Consider the following 24633-nt stretch of genomic DNA (forward strand, 5'->3'; position numbering starts at 1 on the left):
CAGAAAGTAAGTCAATATCCCCATTAAGTGCCTTTGAGACCTTTCACAAAAAAAGTTGACCTTTTTACTTCCATCCTTCCATTTTCCATAGGCCTACTGTCTATCCTATCCTGGGTTGCGAATCACTGGAGCTCATCTCAGCTGACAGGAAACTATTCACACTCACTTGAGATTTTCTATTTGACTTGATATTCATTGCATTATTAGATGTTTTACAGTTGGAAATGCATAATGGTCAAGCTCCCACACTTTAAAAAAAAATTAAAGCAAAAAGCAGTGAGCTTGGCGACAGGGTGAATGAACAATGACAGGTTGGACATTTTTGGCTAATTTTAGCATTTTATAAGAACGTTGTGGAATTTAATTGAGTAGCTGACTGTACTGTTTAACAAATATTTTTCACATTTCGAAAAGGTTTTTATATCAATCAATTTTACTACGACAGAGTGGACATGTTAAGCTTGGCAACGTCCAACTTCGCACATAATATAATGGCAACTATGAAACATACGTTAAGTATTTATTCTGCAACTATCCACTATTTCGGCATTCATTCACGAAAGACAAATGCTTGCCGCAACAATACTGAAAATATCAGATTTTTTTTTTAATTATGTTTTTAAGGGGGAGTACACCATAAATGACAGAGTGGACAGCAGTTTCAGGGACACATGAAAAATGTCAATAGATTGAAAATAGAATATATATGATCGAAAAGACTCTTTTTATCAGCTAACTTGTGGAAAATTCAACTACATGAATAATGTTTTGATTTAGTATTTAGTAGTCACATTTAATCGCTGTATATAGCAGCCATGGCAAAATCATGTACAGTATACAGTATATAAAGTAAAAAAAAGATGTATAAAGGAAACATTTTGAAGAGACTTATTGTACTGGTATGTGTGTAACCGTTTCGCCATTTATAAAAGGACCTCACAGTTTTATTATTTCTGCTACATTTTCATAATCGCTGAGTGATTCTGGTGAGGACATCAAAGACACTTTATAGAATTATTGATCCAAATAGTCCATTCCAAATCTTTTTTTGTGAAACTCTCTTTTAGCCAGTAATATGTGCCACACCAGGGCCCCCCGTCGGACCCAATAAATATGCAAGGAGTCCATTTGGCCAGAGTTCCATTTCCTTTCAGATCCAAACCCGGGGTCCCAAGCCAAACCCAAATATGGCATCAAATTACACTTTAGGCAGGCTCAGAAACAACACCAGGGGCCTCCCGGTTGGATACAAGAATGGAAAAAAATCCATCAATTGCCATTATTTCAGGTCTCCGGCTGTCGCACAATGACCATTTCACAAAAATATACAGAACATGTTTAAATCAACATCCTGTTTGTAAAGGATGTTTGATTTTAGAGCAGATCAAATGAATGTATTACAAAAAATATCACTCATGAAATGAAACTAATAAAAAGCGGATCAAATAGGTCAGTCAAGCTTCAGGTCCAGTTCAAATACGGTTAAAAAATTATCTCGTGCAATGTTATTTTTCTTGCTTCCCACTTTGACCTGTCTGTAGTCCATTCTTTACTCCGGCACAAATGGTTGGGTTTTCACTAATATTCGCTTGCGGTTCATCAGCAATGACGTTTCAACTGTTTCATATGAATTCCATATTTAAACTTTGAGGTAGTTCTTTTTTCTCTCGACATTTCACCAGTATCATCAAACACTGAGTGATGTGAAAGAGAAAATCTCAATTCTAAAACGCGTCTTTATTTTGTAACTCTGTGAAGCTGGGAATGTTTAATGGCCCGTCATAGAGCCTTTTAAATCTCACCAGCAGGACACCATTTTTCATTTACTTTACTTCCTGTGTCATGTAGAGACATGGATCCTTTTTTAATTCTTTTTGTTAATGATGAAATAGTATTATTAATGCCCACCGTGGTTTTGAACTGACTGACATTTATCCAGGGACCTTCCCCGTAGGCTAACCTCATAGAGAATACACTATTTGGTATGTAGAATATTTAATTTGATTTTAAATGTGTGGGACAGTGCAAATGCTAACTAAATGAGAGAAGACAGGCAGTCTGTTAGCGGTTGATGTTTTGTATTTTCTTTTACTTTGACCTATATCAAAGAAAAGAAATTCCCACGGAACATTCTCCCATCTCTAAAACCATTCCTTTTCAGGAAAACCAAAATAAATTCAACTGATCGGGAATTTTGAAAGGCTCAATGATTGTAGCTGAACTTAGAAAAACTTTCTGCAGTCTATTTCTCTTTGTCCTGATCATAGCTATAAAAAAAAAAATAATAATAATAACAATGTTCTAGCCGAGCCAGGTCCACAGAAAAGCACTATGAGCATGTCACCGAGCATCACAATTGGCAGGAAGATTTGTGTGAGACTCAGATTATTTGTTGCTATTTGAAGGATGAAGCATCTTCAGTCTGTCTCGTTTAACAGCAATCTTTTCAGTCTGATTCGAGCACACTTCCCAAGGTGCTTAGTACTGTGCACGTAAATACAGCAACTGTGTCTGCCAGTGGTGGTATTGCAAAATGTCCTCATTCGTCCTCTCTTCCTAACTCATCTCCGTGTCTCGCTCATCCCGTCACCAGCGGTCACGGAGCTTTACGGCCAAGGAGGTTTTAGCGCTTTTCAACCATGGCATTTTTGTGTCATTTTCAACCAACTTAAGTTTAAAAAGAGAATTGTTGACCAAGTTAAAATCGCTTCAAATTGTTACAAATGATTGAATTAAGTTAACACAAATTTAATGAACATTAAACTTTGGATTAACATTCAACTTAATATATGCACATTCAAAGTGAATATATTAAGTTTAATGAACATTAAGCTTAATATTTTCACTTTGGATTAATTTAATTAAATTGTGTGTTACCGTTTGAAGTGATTTTTTTTTAAGTTGGTCAACAATTCTCTTTTTAGAATGTGGTTAAAGTAATCCATTTTAAGTTGGTAAAATGACTTTGATGAGCAATTTTTAAATACATGATAACATTCTTTGGGCACCGTTTAGTGTAGATACATTTTAATTAAATGGGATTTGTCATTTATTGGGCTATGGCGTATTTTTCCAGAAAAGTGCAATGAATCCATTCAGGGCACATATAGGCTAACAATCTCACACTCATTCGTTTTTATAAGCAGTTTAGAATCTGCAATTAACCTAGCATGCATGTTTTTGGAGGAGAGTAGCAGACATGCTTAACACCACCATGTGACTGTCACGAAAAATCGGTTCCGACTTTAGAACAACTGGCCTTGCAGAATGGATTGTATGTGATTTGCCTGAGACCAAGATAATGAACCTTTCATTCAAATCCCTCCAAAATGTAGGACAGCACTGTAGATCCTCCCCTCTACAAAGTCTTATCAAATGTTCTGTTAGCAGAAAATAGTGACCAAATTATAACCGCTTGTCTTTGATTTGCGCATGACAGAGGTGACTGTTTTATTTTTTTGGGGGGGAGGCAAAACATACTTGCCTCTTCGTAGAAAACCATCTGAAGTCAAAAGTTGTGATCAGAACTTACGCAGGCCCGAAGGAAATTAACTGCTCCTTGGAGCTGAGTTATTTATAAATGTAAATACTGCTTCCACTGCATGTCAGTCATTTAAGAGTGCACTTCAATAAGAGGGGCTAATTAGTATTTATCATGTTTATGTTTTTACCCCTTCCTCTCTCTCACTCTCTCTCTCTCATAAAGTGTTTCTGGCCTTGCATTTGCTGGCACTTAAAATGCTTACAGATGAGAATTTTGTGCCTGTGCCATTACTCCCTTTTTAATTAATGATGTGGTCTGATTTAATATTTAAATGAGGCTGCTTTGAAGTGTGGCAGAGTCGTTATGCTTATCTTAATTCTGCTGTTGTAGCCACATGGGGGCAATCTGATGTTTACACAAAAGTTTTATTGAAAAACTGTGAGAATTTTACTTAATGCGGGATGACACCCTGATAACAAACCTTATCATTCACCCTTGACATATAGTAACAGTAGTTGTTAGTCAAGTTGAGTCAAAATATATTTTTAATAATAATGAAGAGACAACCATAGAGAAGGAAAGAAAAAAAAGCTCGGAATCCAAAGCATACCACATCATGAGTGATGTTATTATTGTATGTGATCGTAAGGCTGCTTAGATGTTGACTTTAAAACAAAAATACTGTCTGTAGCGGTTATGTAGATATATTTTAATATCAGTAATCCGTATACAAATGATCCCCATCAAAGTAGGATTCCGTCGTCACTTCAAATGGAGTTGTTAAAAGTTCACATTTAGATGCTGCGTACGTTTGGCTGCGTTCCTGAGTGCTGCTGTCTGCTTTCTAATAGCCCACCCTGTTTAATTATGAAATAACAAAAAAAAAACATCAGACGGACACAGAGGTTTGCTACACGGCCTTGTCTCTACGAATATTAATGCTTCCGGAACAAAATTCTGCGTGTTGCTTTTGAACTGCTTCAAACAGGAGCCATGCACAAACAGAAAACAGAGAAGAAAAGAGTGTTTGGGTGAAGGCAAGCTTGTACATTTGTGTAATTTGCCTTGTTTATTTCATCCATATGTCAAAAGGAGATATTTTAGCTAAACACTGTGTTGTTATGAAGGCATGAAATGCTTTTAATTGTTTTTTTTCTAAAGCAGCATTAATTTCCCAACGTTTATTGAGCCAAGACACACGAGAGAAACGTCACACACAGAACGAAAATGGCACAAAAACCTGGACTGAAATCATGAAGTCTCAGTTAACTCACAAATGTATTTAGCCAAACACAAAGCGGATGCAGTTGCTGATATGACTTTCTCTGTTATATAAATGGCAACAGGTAGATACGCAGGTTCATTGTAGCCATCTAATAAAAGGTTGCTTGTCACTATACGTTGCTGGCGTATATAGATGAACAAAGGGAGATTATTTGCAGTTAATGAATGATGTTATTATGTGAAACGGGACCATTTCTCGTGAAACAACCGCTGATCTTCCATGACGCAGGAATGTGCTGCACCAGCGTGGTTGGGGAAACACGGATTCAATGTCATTTTGAATGAACATTCATTCACTCTGTTAGTTAAAGTGAAAGAAAATACTGAATGTTCAACTTAGCCAGAGAGAACCCCGTGCGACGGCCACATTACTGCTTTGCGAGCGCAGAGCGTTACCAGTGAGCTAAAGTAAAAGTCTGTCCAAGTTTTTGCTTTTAAAAAATACATACTTTTTTAATTAGTAACAAAAATAACATGCTCACACAAAACCCACCTTTCTTTTTTCCGTACATCCCTTGGGAGCAGTCTGCCGTAACACAGTGCATTCCACCTCTAATTTTGTCGCACAACGAGAAACGGAGATTTTCATGATTTATTTTTGTTTTATTTTTATCTTTTTAAGGATGCCCGGATAGAATGTAAAAAAGTGAACTTGTTAGAGCAGTGTTTCCCACAGATTTGAAATCTACTTGGGTGGGTGGCCTCCGGCGGGGGGGCAATTTATTTATTTTTTTGCCATTTTACACTGACAGTTTGCTTTGTTTTTTTCCAATTCACTTAGCATGTAATACATCATATGGTACAAAAAAATTTACTTTTCAAAAAAAATATGCGCAATCTGTTTAAAAAAAAAACAAAAAAAAAAACAAGATTGCTGTGAAAAGCAGAGCATGTGCCACTATGGTAACAATTTCCCAGCAGTGGTAGCAATGTAAAATAATACTCAACACAAACAGCGGATTTAGCTAACCCTGCATTGTTCTGATCCTATTCTTTGACTTTTGAAATCATTCATCAAGCCCGAAACCCTGATTCTGGCCTTTGTGCAATAATTGTTTGTTCTGGCTGATTGAGCTTTTGCAAACCCCAACACCAACACCAAACAAAACACCAAACAAAAATTGGTCAGCCGCATAGATGTGCTGCTTTTGTCTCTCTAAAAGGGCAAATTATAGAGAAGGATAATCAGACCCCAGATGATGTGATTTCTGCAGCCTGTCTTTCCACAGGCGATGTGGTGGCTAAACACAAACCTGTACATTGCAAGTTTCTGGATTAAAATCTGCCAGTTGTTCACTTTGAGGTCTTTCTAAAGTGAGATTAGCAGAATGTGGTTGGCAGGGTTGGTTTATTTGCATTTTGCAGGGATCAATTTATCTCAGGTCCAAAAATAAAGAAATTGCCGCATCCCCCGTTGCCTTGCGCTTGGAGAAATAAACAGTCAATATTTGCTCCCGGGGACCTGCATAAGGATGCCACATAAATCACCCAGCATGCACCTGTCCAGAAAAATCAGACACTGAGTCCTGCGTCATCGCGTTTAAGATCACGCTGAGGCTGAGGCTCTCCTTCATCTCCGAATCAATGTGCCAGGGGGCACTTGGAGCGATGTGGGTACGGACACAAGATGAACATTTTTTTATTTGCATCATCTCCCATTGTGCTTCCAACAGCTTGTATAGCAACGCATTGTTGCTGTTGTGAGGACGTGGGCTGGCCTCACGCTGATACCGTCAGGTCTTCCTCTCATTGGCCTCTTTGAACTTTAATTATACTCAAATGTGCATTTAGCAGCCTCAGATAAAACAAATGCTGCATACTGCAATTACTCACCCTTCATTCGCATTCAAATATTTTTTACACCATTGCGGGAACTGTTTCCTTGTCGTCCATATCAACATAAAATCAGTGATTATAAGTCATACGTAGATTCATTGCTAAATTTTGCTGTTCTTTTTTTTTTTTTTTTTTTACAATGGTAGCAAATAAGGCTCAAAGTGATGAATTCTCCTTTTGCACTTTTGGACCAAATAACAATTGTGTGCATGTCATTTTCAGTTGGGGAATGGACATCAAGGAGGCAAAATGAGCATGGAGGTATCATTGCTTGGGCACTTTGTGATGCCCTTTTCAAGACAAATAGGACCTGTCCACAAATGCAGCACAAGTCTTGTATCACATCCTGTGTCACCCGGTGTGAAAAAGCCTGAAACTGTAGCCATTAGGAGGCTGTGGACCCTTGAGTCTAGTTCTGGAAGAGTGATGGTGAAGATTAAATTCAACCGAATTTGTCAAATGAGCCCTATAACCATATGAGAGAAAATTCTGAGTTTTTAAAAAATCTTTTGAAAATTTACTTCCACATATGACTTTTGATTTGTGTCATATTTGATATATCCAGTCACAATGGTTTAAATTTGTACATTTATAACTGTCAAAAAATATAATAATAAACAGACATATCAAACACATTAGTATTTCCAAAAATCACAAAGAACATTTCCTACTACAGTATTAATAAGTAAATTGGGGCGAGCTTGCTGGAAAAGCCATCAGCTGGGTGATACTGCCCTCCAATGGATTATCCGTGCATTGCATGTCATATATGTCAGGGTTCTAATGGGGGGAAAATATTTTACTCATGAAATCAAAATGTCTTGTATTTAATATGATACGTTTGGCTAGTTGATAGGGATGTAACGATAACGACAATATCGTGATATTGCGATATTAGAACTGCCACAATCTATCGTCGTCGTCATGTCACGATATGAAAAGCAGAACATCTGTTAAAAAGAGTCAGGTTGATTTCCATTTGTGCAGTTCTAGCACCCTATGTTGGCCAGAATTTTTTGTGCAGTTGAATTTTCATATGTCATGTTTTGGCCCTTATATGTTTAGAATCCACGCTAATGGTCAGATGAAGGGGCCCGTAATATGCTTGTGAAGCGAGTCAATATTTGGAGGAACTCAATGTGTGCGTGCATTAACAAGTGCCTCAATATTAAGTGTTGTTAGAGATTTAGGTTGTTTATATGCATTGCTGTAATGTCCAAAAACACAATGTGTGTTTTGTTTTAGTATGAGCTCTTTTTTTTTTTTTTACAATATTGTAATTTTTTTGTATCGCCAACCTCCCCACAAAACCCTGAGGTTGTGAACCAGTAATTGGTTTGAAAATAATCATGCCATATGGTATAATCAGTTACCTTGGTCTCATCCTCTTCAACAGCTCAACATCTTCATTTCCACCACTTCCACCTCTGCGTCGTGTTGTTCCTTCAGTGCCACTGGTCCACGGCGATGCCAGTTTAATCTCATTTGTCAGCCTATCCATCGCTATTGCAAAGAGGAAGGGGTTTAGAGCTGATCCCTGCAGTCCTACCTCCACCTTAAACTCCCGATAACTTCCCAGCTCTCGCACATTTCCTAGCTTACAAACTAACTGTTGATTTGTATGTACACTAGTCTCTTAAAAGTGACTGGAAGCAAACAAATCATTATTTGTCATTGGTGCATGAAGTATATAATTAAAGATTTGTCTATTAGAACAAGATAGTGAAACAGCAGACAAATGTTAGTGCCAAACATGAGTAATGTCTTTGAATCCACTGTTTTGTCCCTTAATGTAATTGTTTTATTAGTGGGAAATTCATCAGCGTGGAAGATAAGGAGAATGCTGTCAGGAGGAAAATGAAGATTCATAGTGGATAATGACTTTCTTCTTCTATTTTGTGTGTCTGGTCGGTCGCTCTGTCTCTCTTGCACACACACACACACACACACACACACACACACACACACACACACACACACACACACACACACACACACACACACACACACACACACACACACACACACACACACACACACACACTCCTCTGATGTCACAAACACTTTCCTCATGATCTGCTCCACCATTTCTTTTGCAGCATACGACTCTCTGAGGTCTAATTATCAGTGACAGATGACTTAGGCCGTTGAAACAAATGACAGGGCATAAAGAACCTTTTCCTCCTTCACCTCGGGAAGTGCTGAGGTTTAATGCATAAGCCTCTAATAGTTTGTGAGTTAAGAGTTAATAGGGGGAAATCATTGCTGGCCTTCATGTGATAAATAGGCAAGAGGATGACGATGAGATGAACGAGTCTTAATGTTTCGCGGCACTATTTTAATTGGAGAAAGTCGCAGAACAAGAACAGTGGGGACAGAAAATGTTTGATTATATTTTGTTTTTATCCTGTTGGCATTGTCAAGTCACATTTCTATTCTAGTCTAGTTTTTGAAAATGTCATTGGCTGTAATTCTGAATTTATGTTTGAATATCCTGGGGCAATAAATTGTAATATATTGTTTTTAATTCACAAGGACTGTCAACCAATCTAGTGAATTGATGGATAGGGTAATAAGATTAACTCATTCACTGCCATTGACGGCCATAGCCATCAAAAATTCTTTTTAATTATTTTTTATTAGTTTAACATGTTTTCTTCTTTTGTTGACAAGAGTATGAACACCTATATTTTTTTATTGTACATTTAGAACATATAAAAATTTTGATTAATTGTGAGTTAACTAGTGACGTCATGCGATTAATTACAATTACAAATTGTAATCGCCTGATGCCCCTAATTTGTAATCATCTTTTCTTTTTTTGTTTATTTTTTTAATAATCTCTTTTTTTAAAAGAAAAGATTATTAAAAATTAGGGACGCCCCGAATTTTTTATCATTTTAAGTCGCATCAGGCGATTCAATTTTTTTATTGTAATTAATCGCATGACTTCAATAGTTAACTCACGATTAATCACACATTTTATATATCTGTATTTCAAAAAAAAAATGTTTAGGTTTTCATACTCTTAACAAAAGTGGCAAAAAATGTTAAACTAATAGAAATAGTTTAAATGAGTTTTTGACGTCTATAGCCGTCAATGGCAGTGAATGAGTTAAAAACAAATATCCTGTTGCATTAAATAAAATGAAACTATCGCAGATACTGATGAACAGGAATCAAATATATAAAAGTCTTTGATTGTGCAACTTTATGGTAATAATTTGTCTGCTTCAATCGAATATGATGATTCCTTACGGCATTCTTAGTGCTTTCTTTGTTTTAGTATGACTCCCACAACACGTTTGAAAGCCTGCTTTTACATCAGCTATTCAAAAGACCCAAACAAGAAGAAGAATAGACATCTTTGGAAAGCTAAAATCCTTTTTGAAGTACACAACAGAGCGAAACCAAGACTGGATAGCGAGTGATCGAAGTCTATCTCACAAAGCTGCGTTCTTCAGTTTCTCTTCCTCTGTGCTGCTTTTGCGATACCGATTCTAATTTATTCACGCGGCGCCGCTTTTGAAGCATGGCAGAATTAGGAAGACTGGAAGCTGTGAGTCACATTTATCAGCTGAAGGAGTTAACAACATGCCGGGTGGGATGATAAGAGTGGCTTGCTTCAGCTGTGGGGAGCGGGAATATGAAGTTAATCTAAACACAGCAGGGTGTGGGGTTCATCTCAGCGTAAGATATTGTGAAAGGGGGGCACAATATTCCATTCAAAGCCCCGTGATTTTTCTGCATAGATCGAAATGAAAGCCTGGACTGAACCTTGTCGCCTCTGATGGTCCCCGTTGGGCTTTTCTGCCTTAACGCATGCAACATCTTGCAGATGCAGGCAAACACTAAAATGGTCACTCTGGAAGAAGCTGCTATTGCAATTCCAAGGCGAGCACTGTGCAGCCTGTTAATGATATACTCAACAAAAATATCAACGCAACACTTTTGTTTTTACTCCCGTTTTTTTATGATATGAACTCAAGGATCTTAAACTTCTTTCACATTGACAATATCACCGTTTCTCTCAAATATTGTTCACAAACCAGTCTAAATCTGTGATAGCAAGCACTTCTCCTTTGCTAAAAATAATCCATCCCACCGATGAGGTGTGACATATCAAGATGCTGATTAGACACCATGACTAGTGCACAGGTGTGCCTTAGACTGCCCACAATAAAAGGCCACTCTGAAAGAAAGAAAGATGTTTTATTGGGGGGGGTACCAGTCGTAAAATCAGTCAAGTGGCCTTTTATTGTGGGCAGTCTAAGGCACACATGTGCACTAATTATGGTGTCTAATCAGCATCTTGATATGTCACACCTGTGAAGTGGGATGGATTATCTCCACAAAGGAGAAATGCTCACTATCACAGATTTAGACTGGTTTGTGGACAATAATTGAGAGAAATTGTGATTTTTGTGTATTGTGGAAGAAGTTTTAGATCTTTGAGTTCATCTCGTGAAAAAATTGGAGCAAAAACAAAAGTGTTGTGTTTGTATTTTTGTTGAGTATATTTTCTTATTGCGTTCCAATGAAGTGTGATCGCATGTTACGGCCAAATTTGGTACACTGGTACTTTATACTCTGCAGTGTGCTGTGTGTATAGGACTAAAGGAAACTGAGTGCAGTGTAGAAATTCAGTTAAATTCACATAAAAGCTCATGCTTATTATTATGGTTGATAAACATTCAAGTTATAGAGCAAATGTCATTTCCCCGTATTTTTGTTTGTTTCATTGCTATCAATTTACATTAAATAACCCAATTTAAAAAAAATATATGTTTTTACATAATCATGGTCAACTAAGAAATTAGAAAACATCCCTCCATCCATTTTCTTAACTGCTTGTCCTCACAAGTGTCACGGTCTCAGCTGTCTTCGGGCAGTAGGCGGGGTACACCCTGAACTGGTTGCCAGCCAATCGCAGGGCACACAGAGACGAACAACCATCCACACTCACAATCACACTTATGGACAATTCGGAGTGTTCAATTAACCTGCCATGCATGTCTTTGGGATGTGGGAGCAAATTAGAAAACCACAATCACTATACTATACCGGTATAACTTGCCTTGGTAGAGGTAACGGATTTCAGCTTTCATAACAATAATGGCATAAGATTGACCGAAAGGGAGTGGTCATGTTATGTTGACGTGGTATGCACCAGACTTTATACATTGTCTGCCATGTGGAGTGTGAAAGCAGATGCTAATAAGCAGCATGTAGATGAGTGTTCTTTCTGTGGTTATTCATTTGTTTTTCTTTTGTTGCTGACACACTGAATGGTGCTGGGCTGCAAAACTGTCAACATCGCACCACAACTAATTGAGGTCCAGTTGAGAACTGCATTAAAACTGGAAGAGTTTTCTTTGTCACAGATGGTAAACTGTTTTTAAGCAGTCACTTGTCAATTGTTTTGATTCCTGCTAGCAATTATAGATTTTTGAATATGCACGTATACACGTGGGCGCACATAACCACTACTCCAATTAGTAGGATAAACACAGCCTTGCAGAATTTGTCACATGCTCTGTAATTACAGCAACAATATAAACACATTTAGACTTCTATTATTAGTATTATTTAAAAAAAATTAAAAAGCATGTAAGTGAGCTTTTTGACACAAATTGCGTAGAAGGCAAATGACAAATTGAAATGTGGGGAATGCAAGTGAGAGCTAAGCGATCAGTAGTTTGAGTGTGTGTGTGTGGGGGGGGGGGGGTGCGTGCGTGTGTATTTACACTTCACCCCGTTATTTGTAGCAATAAACTATTTGAGCCTAACTAAAGTTACGATGAATAATTGACGCTCCACTAAAAGGGAGTTAGCTTATATTAATGGTTTAACCCTTAATAAAATGGGACAGTACCCTTAAAAATACAGTACAGCAAAGCGCCTCTTTTGTCTTGTAAAGCACCCTGTGTGGCAAAGTGTTTGGGACATCTTCCCAACACCAATTCTTGTTCTCGCTGTTGCTGTTATGTGTATTTAGAGTTCAGTGCTTGCACTTAAAGGTAACATATGACAGAGAATTGATGGTGGACGGTGAAAAATGCTCTTGAAGAACTTCTTTCAGACCTCCTGAATTGAAGCTTTCTGCTAGGCTGGGACTCCACTAAGGCCAAATAGTATTTTGCTAATCCCAAAGTAGCATTGCAAGGTTTTGGCCATCTTGTCCGCTAAAAACGTACAAGATCAAACTCTGTTTATTCAACTTAGATTTTGAGTAATTGACTAACGTGGAATTCAACTATTACACTAAGCCAAGGGCTAATGCTACATGACTGTCGCTAGCTAGCCTGTTGCTAGACAATGTCCTGTCTCTTCTCAAGATATAAGAGCTGAAAGTCAGGATAACATATCAACGTAAAATCGAGACCGCAGTTGCCTCAGGTAAATAAATAAAAAAATTGTGACGGAATGTAAGTTTTCATTAACAGCCCATGGTGTGCGGATTTCACCTGAACTAAATACTGCCCGATACACATTAAAGTGCTGATGGGAAAGGGCAGACGTTTTTATCTGCCAAGAGAGTTCAGTGCTGTGTTCTTGCTGGCTGTTTAAATCCCACCGCAGGCCAACAAGGCGACAGCGCTAGATTCACCGCATGACATCTTACAGTAGATAAACACGTTTGTTGCAGCTGGAGATTTTAACCACTGTAACCTCAAAACTAGTCTCCCAAAGTACATACATATTGTACACTAGGGGTGTCCAAACGTTTTCGTCTTTGGGCCGCATACAAAAAAAAAACGAAGACTTCAAGGGCCAATTATAATAACACTCTTCACCTTTAATTTATTAAACATGCTAAAAACAATTTTTTTTCATATACTTAATATACTTAATATTGACTAAAAAAAAGTCACAGATTTCTGGCAATTACAATAGTTTAGGATTTATTAGGTTTTTGGGGCGGTGCACAGCCCTGCAGGAAAAAAAATCCATCTCTGTACTGATGAGCAGCAGAATTACATTTGCACATTCAGAACCCCCCCCCCCCCCCCCAACAAAAAAAAACCCCAGCAAGACCTTAGACACCAAATAGAAAGTGGAGCAATCACAAAACTGAACTGAATCTTCATGGAGACGTTATGAATCAGAAATGAGTTTCTATTTTTTTTTTCTTCATTTTTTCATTTTTTATCTTTATTTTATTTTTTAAAAAAAATTACATCTTTGCATATGGAAGAAGCTCTATTACAAAAAAATCGATTTACGATTTTTTCCCATTTTTTTTATATATATATATATATATTATTTTTTTAATTTTATATATATATATATATATATATTTTTATATATATAAACCAAGAACTTAAAAAGTTTTGCTTTTATTTATCAGTTAACAAAAGTAACCATATTTCTTCTCTTGGAATCAATGTGCAAAACTTTTACCTTGAATCAAATTCTTCTGAAAATGTAAATCTATGTAAAGTAGAAAAGTAAAACTTTTTTGGTCAACTTTATTTTAAAAGCTAAACAGTGCTACTTGTGTCCCTCAATATGACACCATTAAACATCACATTTTGGCTTCAATGTAGTAACCGAGGTCTGAGCTTGTCATCCCATCCAACTGTCTGCTGATTTTACAAGTAGAAGTACTGTTATGTAAATTGAGGTGGCTGTTTTGCCATGACTGGCAAATTTCCTTTTAGCGTTATTTGACTGGCCAGTCCGCGGAGTAAAGTCTATTTTATTTGTCTTATTTTTAGTCCGCTTCACCAAGTTCACCCCCTTCTATAGATCTCCTTTCATTTTTCAATTTGTTTTGACACTGAAAATAGGCTGTTATCAGCATTACCAGCCCACTATACTACATTTCATAAGGATTTGATGTCGCAGACGACGCAGAGGCTAATAAGCGTCACCGGCACGGCGAGTGAAAGTAAGCTTGCCTTTCATACCGGTAAGTGCTTGCAAGGCAAGTCCGTCTTGGCGAGATAGCGTACATGTAGCGACCACGCAGCGACATAACATAACATAAATATAACCTTTTTTTTGTTGTTGTTAAAGGTAAATCGGTCATTCAGCAAGTTTCCAAACAGTGAATACTGGTCGCCACTTACTTCCTCCTTTCGTCAGTGAACCCTTTTAAACAGGCCGCATGGCCGACACTCTCTCTCTCTCTCTCTCTCTCTCTCTCTCTCTCTCTCTCTCTCTCTCTCTCTCTCTCTCTCTCTCTCTCTCTCTCTCTCTCTCTCTCTCTCTCTCTCTCTCTCTCTCTCTCTCTCTCTCTCTCTCGTAAAAATGGAGTCTGGCTCGGAAAGATCCCTTCAACTTCCAGGAGAAGATGTTTTAGATTTTATGTTGAGAGATCCTGAACAGGTTATTGTGAAGATCCCACCTAGTTATTAGTAGATGTTCCTGAGATCAAACTTTGAGAAGATCAGAGCTCCTTGAAGAGATAAAGAGTTGATTTATTTAATGGCAAAGGGCATTTGTTCTCTATAGTGTTTTTTTTTTTTTTTTATTGAGGCCTCGGTCATCAATACGGGGTCATAAGGAGCTATTCCTTTTGGCCAGAAAAAAAGAATTCCGCTCCCGAGTGGTAAGGTGGAGCCAGATGGGTCAGAGCTGTGGTTGTGCCTCTGGGAGTACAAACTGAGGGGCTAAATGACACTGTGTCCTCCAGCCAAATACTTTGCCAAGTGTTCAGTCAGGAGTCATTTGGGTTTTGTATTTTTAGCCAAGAGTGCCCCAACCAAGTACTGGGTAAATGCGTAGTTAGACACTGGAAGCATTCTGTGGGAGATTGCGCTCCAATTGTCCCGATGTGTTTCCTTGATGACCTGCAGTGGGTCTGCAGAATCCATATTTAATAGGCCAGTTTGTACTGTTAAAAACGTGGCTATTCAGAAGCTAAATGGATTCCTAAATGCAGACGCAGGTAAAAAGAAGAGGTTTACAAAACCATTTTATCGACCCCAAGTTGTGCCAGGTACGTTCGGCAAGGCAAATTTGATGGCGGTAGAAAGCAGCAGGCTGGCAGAATTTTCTCCGACGATGAGCACAATGTGAGACACAAACAAAGGATAGACAGAAAAAACGTGTCAACATTTGCTATAAAGTAAAAATAAAAAAAAAAGAACAAGAAAAAAACAGTAAAACAACTATATAAAGAAAAAAACACTCTCGAATGATTTGGCTGGCAAGTCAACGTGAAAGGCGGAAGTGGCTCTCACTTTTTGTGAGGCTGATATTTCCTGATATTGTGAGGGAGAAAACACATTATCATTTACCCTAAAAGCTCATCTGGTGCTCACATTTTGAATTGTGGGTTTTCCTCACATCAACCTCTGTGGCTTGAAAAGCTTCCATCTACTCTATATCTGCCGTGGGCCATTCACGTGTACTCCAGCCAAATACTGCTTTTTATCCTCGTTACCTTCAGAAACAATGTAACTAGATATGTGAGAGTGAATACAAATTGTAATCCTGCAGGGGGCGACCATGACAACATAACCACCATTATTGATCAACTTCAACTGTCATTCAAGAAAATCAATGATGAAAAGCAGAAACAATGAATGCGTTGTCAATTGAAATAAACTAAACCTCTTCACTTTGCAATGCAAAAGCCAACTGTAAGAATAAAAATAAAGAAAATTGTGTTCAGAATGTATGGCATGCGTGGTATTTAGTTGTCCATCTGTTTGGTAGTTAGCAGGCGGCTACTTTCTGGGTCGTGGAGGTTGACTAACAGAAGGGTGGTGCCATGATTCTGGAAAATAGACGGTTCCATTGTTTTTTTTCAAGCAACAAAGTTAAAAGGTGATTTAAAACTTTTACACATCTTGACATCATCCACCTGTGGAGGTATGCTTGCACTTCCTTATAAATGTACTTTGCATGCTTTAATCTTCTGCATGGACTCCAGCGAGTCTATTTTTGCTTCCGCAATGTGCATACCTTTATTTTATTTTGTATTTTTTATTTTTTTTTCTGCGCTGAATTTAAAGGGAATGAGTGGAACCGTTTTTATTTGTCAGCAAGTGAGTCCAATGTGTTCACTCCCACAACGGCACCAAAACCTCTTTCTAACTGTGTCCGTGCGTACAGTCAAACTATTTTGCTTTAGACTTATGCTGGGAACAAAAATAAGGCTAGAAAAGATCAGAAATTAAGCAAGCACATTATTGTTATGTTTTTTTTTAGTTTGGACTGAATTCTCATTTGCATTATCTTGTCAAACAGCGTGTCATTCAATTCATGCTATCAGTGTAATATTACGCTCACAGTTGGAAGGAAATTGAAATTGGTTACTTGGGGCGTTGTCTTTCCTCTTGCAGCCTCTCCCATGTCTTGTATCTTTGTTCTATTAAAAAAAAAGGCACAAGAATTTGCTTTTACATGTTCAAGCTGAACAATGTGACTGAATGCCCCCCATTTGTTATTGTTTGTTGTTTATGTACAATAGCCATGATATATTCATAGCACAGTTGAATTGATTTATAAATGTTGTGGAAAAAGTACTCGTATTAATTAATCACATCAGCAACTATAATGCATTGGTTGTTTAATAAAAGCATTTATTCAGTTCATTTAGTTTATTAGTTCATTTATTTATTTTTTTAATATGCCTTTGTGATTTAGTCTCTTCAGTGTAGTTAAGCTACATTTAATGGAGAACGGCCTGAAGCTTAGCTCACTACATTTTCCCTTAGCTTTCCGAACACTGTTGAAATGCATTCACATTATTTCACAGCAGTTGCTGTTGTTCTTGCCAGACACATTTGAAATTGCTCTCTTATAATCTCATTAACCCAAGTATAAAAATTCACTATTGATTGCCAAGGAACACGCTGAAATTATGACAAGGTATACTGTAACCAATTGAAGATTTCCCATTACATGACGCGATGGGATTTAATGCAGTGAGATATGTTATTAATATAAATGATATTTTCAATTCCCAAGGTGAGAATGTCACCACACGATTGCTCCCAGTGAACCCGATTGCAATCTTTCCACTGACTCAAGCATTTACATTATTTCATTGTCCAAAATGCATGACTCATTATTCATTATTCAGTGTTCTATTGGATTGGATCTACATTGTGACATTTTCAGTAGGACTTTATTTAAGAATGTTGTAATTATATTCTGCGGCTGCAGGAGTGATAGCTCGCTTTAAAAATGTGCGAATGAAAAGGTATGTTTGTTAGATTAGTGCATCTCTTTGGCAAAGGATAGATGGATAACAGCGGGCAGAACATTCTTGCAAGCCCTGCCATGTTTGTGCTGTGGAATTAAAAAAAGGGGGAGAATTGCACCGTTATGGACGTGAACACTGCCAACTTGCTTCACCGCCAATCAAAAAGGGCTCATCTCATTCCCTTTCAATGCAGCGCAATGACGGGTCTCACATGGATTCATCTCTGTGATGAAAAGGACACAGAGATCCTTGTGTGACTGGTGGCCGGTGTGGCAATAGACAACATAAGTAGCTAAGCTCATTAAATCCAAAAATATTCCCAGCAGGTGAATATTCCAATAGACCAATCCAGGTGTACCGTGACTCTCACCCAATGTCAGTCAGGAAAGGCCAGCTCACCTGAAAGTCTGAACAGGGATAGGTGGTAGGGCTGTGCAATTAATGGAAATTCAATTACACTTTTAATTATCACATGCCACAATTACAATATCCGCATAATTGTAAATAAATTAAATTATTATTCATATTAATTATAAGTTGTTTAAATGTATACATATACAATTTTTTTTAACAACTAATTTATTAAATATTGTGTGGTTCAAAAATAACTTGAATAATTATGGTGTTTCAAAGATTTTATTTGTCTTAATATTTTTTACGTTTTAACATTTTCTTTTTTCGTGCCAAAAAAATAAATGATCTTCCTAATATTGATTTCAATTTTTACCAAAAATAATGGTCATTAATGTTTTCTTCATAATCAAGCAGCCAAAGTAAGTGGTACTTGAAATTGGATGACATTCAGTAGAATGCAGACCTCCGCCAAGGCAAACCATTCCTACTTTTCCATCAGCAACAGACATGCACTTTTTAAATTATTTACTGAGTAGTAAAAAATAATATTGAAAAAGTGCCCTGGTTTAAAATTTAATTGGCTCTTCTATAGCCCTTGCCTCAACCTTCCTAAATGTGTCATGAGAATCAGGTAACTACTTTGTGCATAATTAGGCTCACTAGAAAAAAACAAAACAGATAACAAGTTCAAAAGTCCTGTTAAAAAACAGATTTATTTGTTATATTTGTGGTTCAGTTTATCTTCATTAAGCTCTTTGGGGTCAGGTGACTTGACTCCAATTACAGAAAACATTATTCAAATGATTTGCCTTAAAATGGAAGATAAATAAAGTGAGTAACTGCATACAAATCTCCTTGCTGAATTAAAAACCAACATAGTCAAGAATAATATGGAGAACTTTGACATATTGTACTTGACGACTTCATAATTATATGCACAGGATTTGCATTACAGAAAATAAAATAATAACTTTGCCAGGATACATCTAATTATTTTTTTATTTTTATCTCCCGTATTCTTCAATAAGATTATTTTGACATAATAAAACAAGACCAACCTGCATCCAAATGATGAGAAGAGAAAGTATGAAGAATAAAATAAGCATAGCAAATAGTACACCGGAAGTGGTGTGATTGGATTTCAAAATAAGAGCACTAACAGGAAGTGCCGTGTTAACTGCCTTAATCTTGCTGGCTCAACGGCATGTCATCAAATCTGCCTTGTTAAGTGTAAAATGTCTTATCAAAAGTTTTATACACTTTCCTATTGGTCCCCTTTTGCCCAATTTAACTATTTATGTTCCCATACTTGTTCAAATCAACACTGATGGTGAACATTAAATTGTCAATTTCATCAAATGCAGTACACTGCAATTACACTTATCTTTATTAAAATGCTGTGAACTAAAGTGGCCCCTGCAGTATATCATTATTGGGATATGCAATTTTGCCCATATAGCACAGCACTCGTCACCAGTGTTGACTGATGATGTAACTGCTGACAGAAGTAAGAGATTGTGAGATGTTGGGACTGTAATCTGCTGACATTCGGCCAGTTTCTACCCAAGTGTGAGGATGGCGTTTCACACTGCAGCTTGATAATGACGAAATACGGCAAAAAGGCAATTCAGAAATTAAATGTCATTTGCAATGCATTGCAGGTATATGTATTGCTTATCGCAACCTTCTAATATTTAAAATATTGTCATACATAATTACTGGCAATTTAGTAAATTGTTATTTGAAATTGAAGTCTTTGAAATTCAGGCCTTCAATGGGCATAATTTGATTTAACGCTACAAAAAGGCCTGCACAAAACTCCTAATGGAATATTTGCCCACAGACGTCTGAATAGATTGTAGTAATTGCATTTAATGCAATTACACGTAGGACAAATAGTCATTGTGCTATAAAAGTTCGTGCACAATAAAATTGTTGTATCTATAGTAGGGGACAACGTATTCTTAGTGTGATGTATTGGATATTGTTTTTGTCTGATGAATCTATGATCTCCCCCAGAGTACTGGCTTCACTTTAGGAAAGTAAGCGTATGAGACTCTAAAAATCCTTACGTACCATCTTTGGAAGTTGTCTCGCTCCAATTTTCTTGTCCCTTCTGTCCTTTTACTCACTCGTTGGAGCTTGATTGATGCAGCGCAAAACAATTCCTCCTTAATCCTATGCATTTTTAAAGAACTAGTGGAACGTGCGCTTGGAACTCATTTCCAGTGGCTTTAACCACATTGGCGATAGTGCTGACGGTGGCGATTTGCGTCAAATCACAGCAGCTCGCAATTGTGCTTCATTACAAAGCCCAGTAAAGCAAAGAAAAGAACACTATCATTTATATGTTTGAAGTTCTCCACATATGTCCTTTAAATATTTGTGTTCTTGCTTTTGTTCCACTTCTTGGAAAGTGTGTTTTTAAATGAGCAAAAGGGAAAACAATAGTTTTTCATGAGGTTCACATATGCCATTGTCACCAGTTGGTGCATTTTTTTTAGAGCGCAGTCGCCCAAGGAGAAGAGTGTTTGCGGGCTATGCTGAATATTTTAGCACCCCTGCATATTGTTCTTGGACCAAATTTGTTGTTCATCTTAAAACGCCTGTAGCGGCTTCATCTTTCAAATTGCTTCCCCCGTCGTGACGACCGGCTTCACTCCAATCATTTACATATGGCAATCGCTGCATTATTAAAGCCACGCCAGACGCGGAGCCGCAATAACACGCATTTCCCTTTGCACACGCTAATGTTAGAAGACGCGGGGCTTAGGTGGAGCTACTCGGCTTACTCACTTGCCAGAGAAAGCACTCAAACCTTCATTGTCGGGGCACAATTTAAAAAAAAAAAATTATTATTATTATTATAATAATCGTAGTTAATCGCATGACTTCAATAATTAACTCACGATTAATCGAAAATTAACCGCACATTTTATAGCTTAAATTATATCTAAATTTATAATAAATTGTACAATTTTTGTTTCTAAGATTTTTCATACTCTTGTTAACATAAAAGTGGGAAGAAATGTTAACCTCATAGAAATATGGTTGCATTTTTTTGTCATTGAATCAGTAATTTCCTAACAATTCATAATTATTAAAAAAAATATAAATAAATAATAAAGTTATAGCTGACTAATTTTTAACATGAAGTAACTTGTCAATAAAAAATAAAATAAATTAATAAAATACAACTTGAACCCAGTTCCCACAAATATATGCACTGTTATTTATTTTTTTACTGCTAAATTGGGTTACAGTGACTCCATTACATTTTTTATTTTTTTTATTTTATATGTGTATATATGTTTTAGGGGTATCAGGTGATTACAAATTTAAATTGTAAAAAATTGCATGACTTCAATAGTTAACTCACAATTGCAAATTTCATATATTTTCAAAATGTACAATAAAATATTTTTTTCCTAAGTTTTCATACTCTTGTTAACATAAATGGAAAACCATTTTAACTAATAGAAATATGGGTGTATATTTTAGTCATTGATACAGTAATTTCATATTCATCAAATTGAGTTCAAATTAAAAAGATGTACTGTACTGTAAAACGAGTGTGATATTGATTTGTGTTGAGGTCATTTTTCTACCACGAGATGGCATAATTGCATTTGTAAGACGTTGGTGACAGCTGAGTGTATTTTTCTTTCCATATTAAGAGCTATCTAATCTTTAAAGCGATACTTAACTTATTGAGTCAAGTATCCCTTTAACATAACATTTCTACATTAACTGAATTATTATCAATTGTCCAACTACTCTGTTCCTCAGTTTGTCACTATTTCAGGTGGTTACTGCAGTAACACAGTAGCTTTTTCCTCTATTTTGTGACTTAATTAGCATGTGCGGCTTCTATTTTCCAATTATCTTGAATTATTTGAACATTCTAAACCACTAAAAAGCCCATTATGAGCATAAACCGGGATTCTCAGGTACCTGATTATCAAATAAAAAATGTACCAATCTACTAACACAATGCAATGCATGGAATAGTTCATTCAAGTAAAAAAAAAAAAAAAAGTGTTCACTCACAGGCAAGAAAACCAATTATTGAGGCTTTCCCACGGTTCGTCTGTCTTCATTTGTCTGACAGGTGTGTCAGGCGAGTTCAGATGGAGAGTGTCTCAGAACAAAATCGTCTAATGAGAGCAGGGAGTCGACGTTGCAGCTTTAATATGAGACACACAGCAAAGGCAAATGTGTTGCAAAATGTCACACTGGCGTGATGACTGACAGTTGAAATTGATATGAATGTTTGTACAGCAGGCATAAAGACAACTTCCAGCGAAGAGGATGTTTTCCTTTCTGGAAAGGAAATTAGCGGGATACGTTGTAGCACTGAATCATTGTCCTGTCAGTGTACGACATACCAAGCGCTATCGTGGCCAGTTAAGCCCGTGTATTGCTGCAGGACATGCTTGATAATTGCACGGAAAGAACGTTTGACTGTTCTACAAACATAAAAACAGCCCCCTTCCGGCAGTGTTCTTCCATACATCACTCCCTCCCGCCTGTATGCATCTCTGTTTCCTCCATCCCTCATCCTCATCCTTTTTCTTGCTTTCCTGCAGTTTTACACCAAGTCATAGGCAATTTCATATCATGAGTGGGTGGTTCCTTATGTGTGCCCCTCGCGAATCCTGATGTGTTTTAACAGCATGAGTCGCAAGCTGATAAAATAAGGGGGGGGGGGGGGACTTATTAGTGCACAGCTAACGTGGATGGACACTTGATTTACTCTCATTACATCTATATTTGATATTTTTTGGCCGCATCCATGAGAGCTGAAAGGAAAACTCGAGCAGTGTTTCCAAACTCTGACAAAAACAGGAACATTAAGAGCTAAAAGACACTTTTAGACAAAATGTCACACTATTCTTGAAGTAAAGTTCAAAGTAACAGAGCGTGTAGATAAAAAAAAAATTCTTGACAAAAGATGACAATAGTTCATTTTCATCAGACGTGTACTACTGTATGTTTATTTTTATGGTACTGTATTATTTGCCTGTTATGGTGCCGCACCGCATCAGCTATTTTGCTACCTGACTTATAAGCTAGTCAAGTCATTATAGCGCAAATTCACATCCTGCAATTAAAGCGAGGAACGTTACGCCGATAGATGTAAACGTGGTACGAGGATGAGGTTGAGTCGACAGCACACCTAAGAATTGCTGTCGAAATAGCTAGCTGTGATGTCATCAGAGAGCTAAGGAGAATAGACAGAGGAGGAAGGCAAGATCATCAAGGGAGATCCCAAAGAGCCCATGGCGGCGTAAGTAAGCGATGAGCCAGGGCATCCTGAGTCTTTATCAAAAATGGAAGTTCACTCTTAAATCAACTCTTGAATTCACAGGTAAAAAAAACCACTGTATGTCGTGATTAAAGGATTTGGTTCATATGCATTTTTTTTCACCGACATTTTGTCTGTTTTCCTACATTCACTCGGTTTTCGTACAAAAAAGGAATATTTGAATTGTCCGTTCATTTCCTGAAATCTGGAAACTGCACGTTCATCCCAAGAATGTCATCAGGTGTGTATAATGGGTTCGTCGTAATCCACAATGGAAGCATTTAACTCAAGGTCAGGCCCATAACCCGCCCAGCCTGTTCTGCAACACTTAGGCAACATCAGTGTAAGATCCTTTTAAAAGTCAGACCGTCAAAATAAAAGCATGCAGTACAGTGACACCATTTTCACCGCAATTTCTTGGACATATTTAACAGTTGCACGAAATAAAGGAGCACAAAAATCATTTGAGTCTACTGCTAAATAGGCCAGCATGTGGCCAAAGGAAGTGTATTGAAACTGTTATAATCCCTGCCATGCAACCAGCATGTTGCCGAGCAGACCGAGAGGCTTGTCATTAAGTGTTGGAACACAATGCTGTCCTTGAGCCCTTTTCATGCAATGTGACAGGAAGTTCTGAGTGCTAGCTATTTGATAAAGAAACACTGCAGAATTCAAGAAAGAAGTTGGAATATTTTCTCCCAGAGTAAATATTTTCATCTTTTTCAAAGAAAGAAGTCTCTTTCCACATAAAATGGCTTCCCTCGTGAAGTATGTGGGTGGGTTTCCATATAACTGAATGGAAACGCCAGAAATTCGAAAAAGGCCCAAAATTCGCAAAAAGGTTTTTACGCTTGAAGGGGGTGGTTTTTGAAAAAAGGAAAATGCGCATTTTGGCGGTAGAAAATGGTTTTGCGAATAAGCGACTACAAGACCGGATATACGTCGCACGTTTTGACCGATACTACGTCACACGCACGTTTGTAGTCACAATAAATGGCGGATGATAAAGTAGCATATGTTTGGGGAGACGAAGAAACACGATTCTTTTTATAGTTAATTAAAGAAAAAAAAACGTTAATGCAATTTTAGATGGCTTTATTAACATCAGCGACAACGACACACTTCTCTTACATGTGGGAGGGAAGCCAACAAAACAAACTACTTCCATTCAGGCCGTCAAAACCAACATTCCCACCTTGAACT

The sequence above is a fragment of the Leptonotus elevatus genome, chromosome 6, assembly GCF_054856555.1.
Source record: "Leptonotus elevatus isolate MCC_2025b chromosome 6, RoL_Lele_1.0, whole genome shotgun sequence".
In the NCBI taxonomy this organism is placed as follows: Eukaryota; Metazoa; Chordata; class Actinopteri; order Syngnathiformes; family Syngnathidae; genus Leptonotus; species Leptonotus elevatus.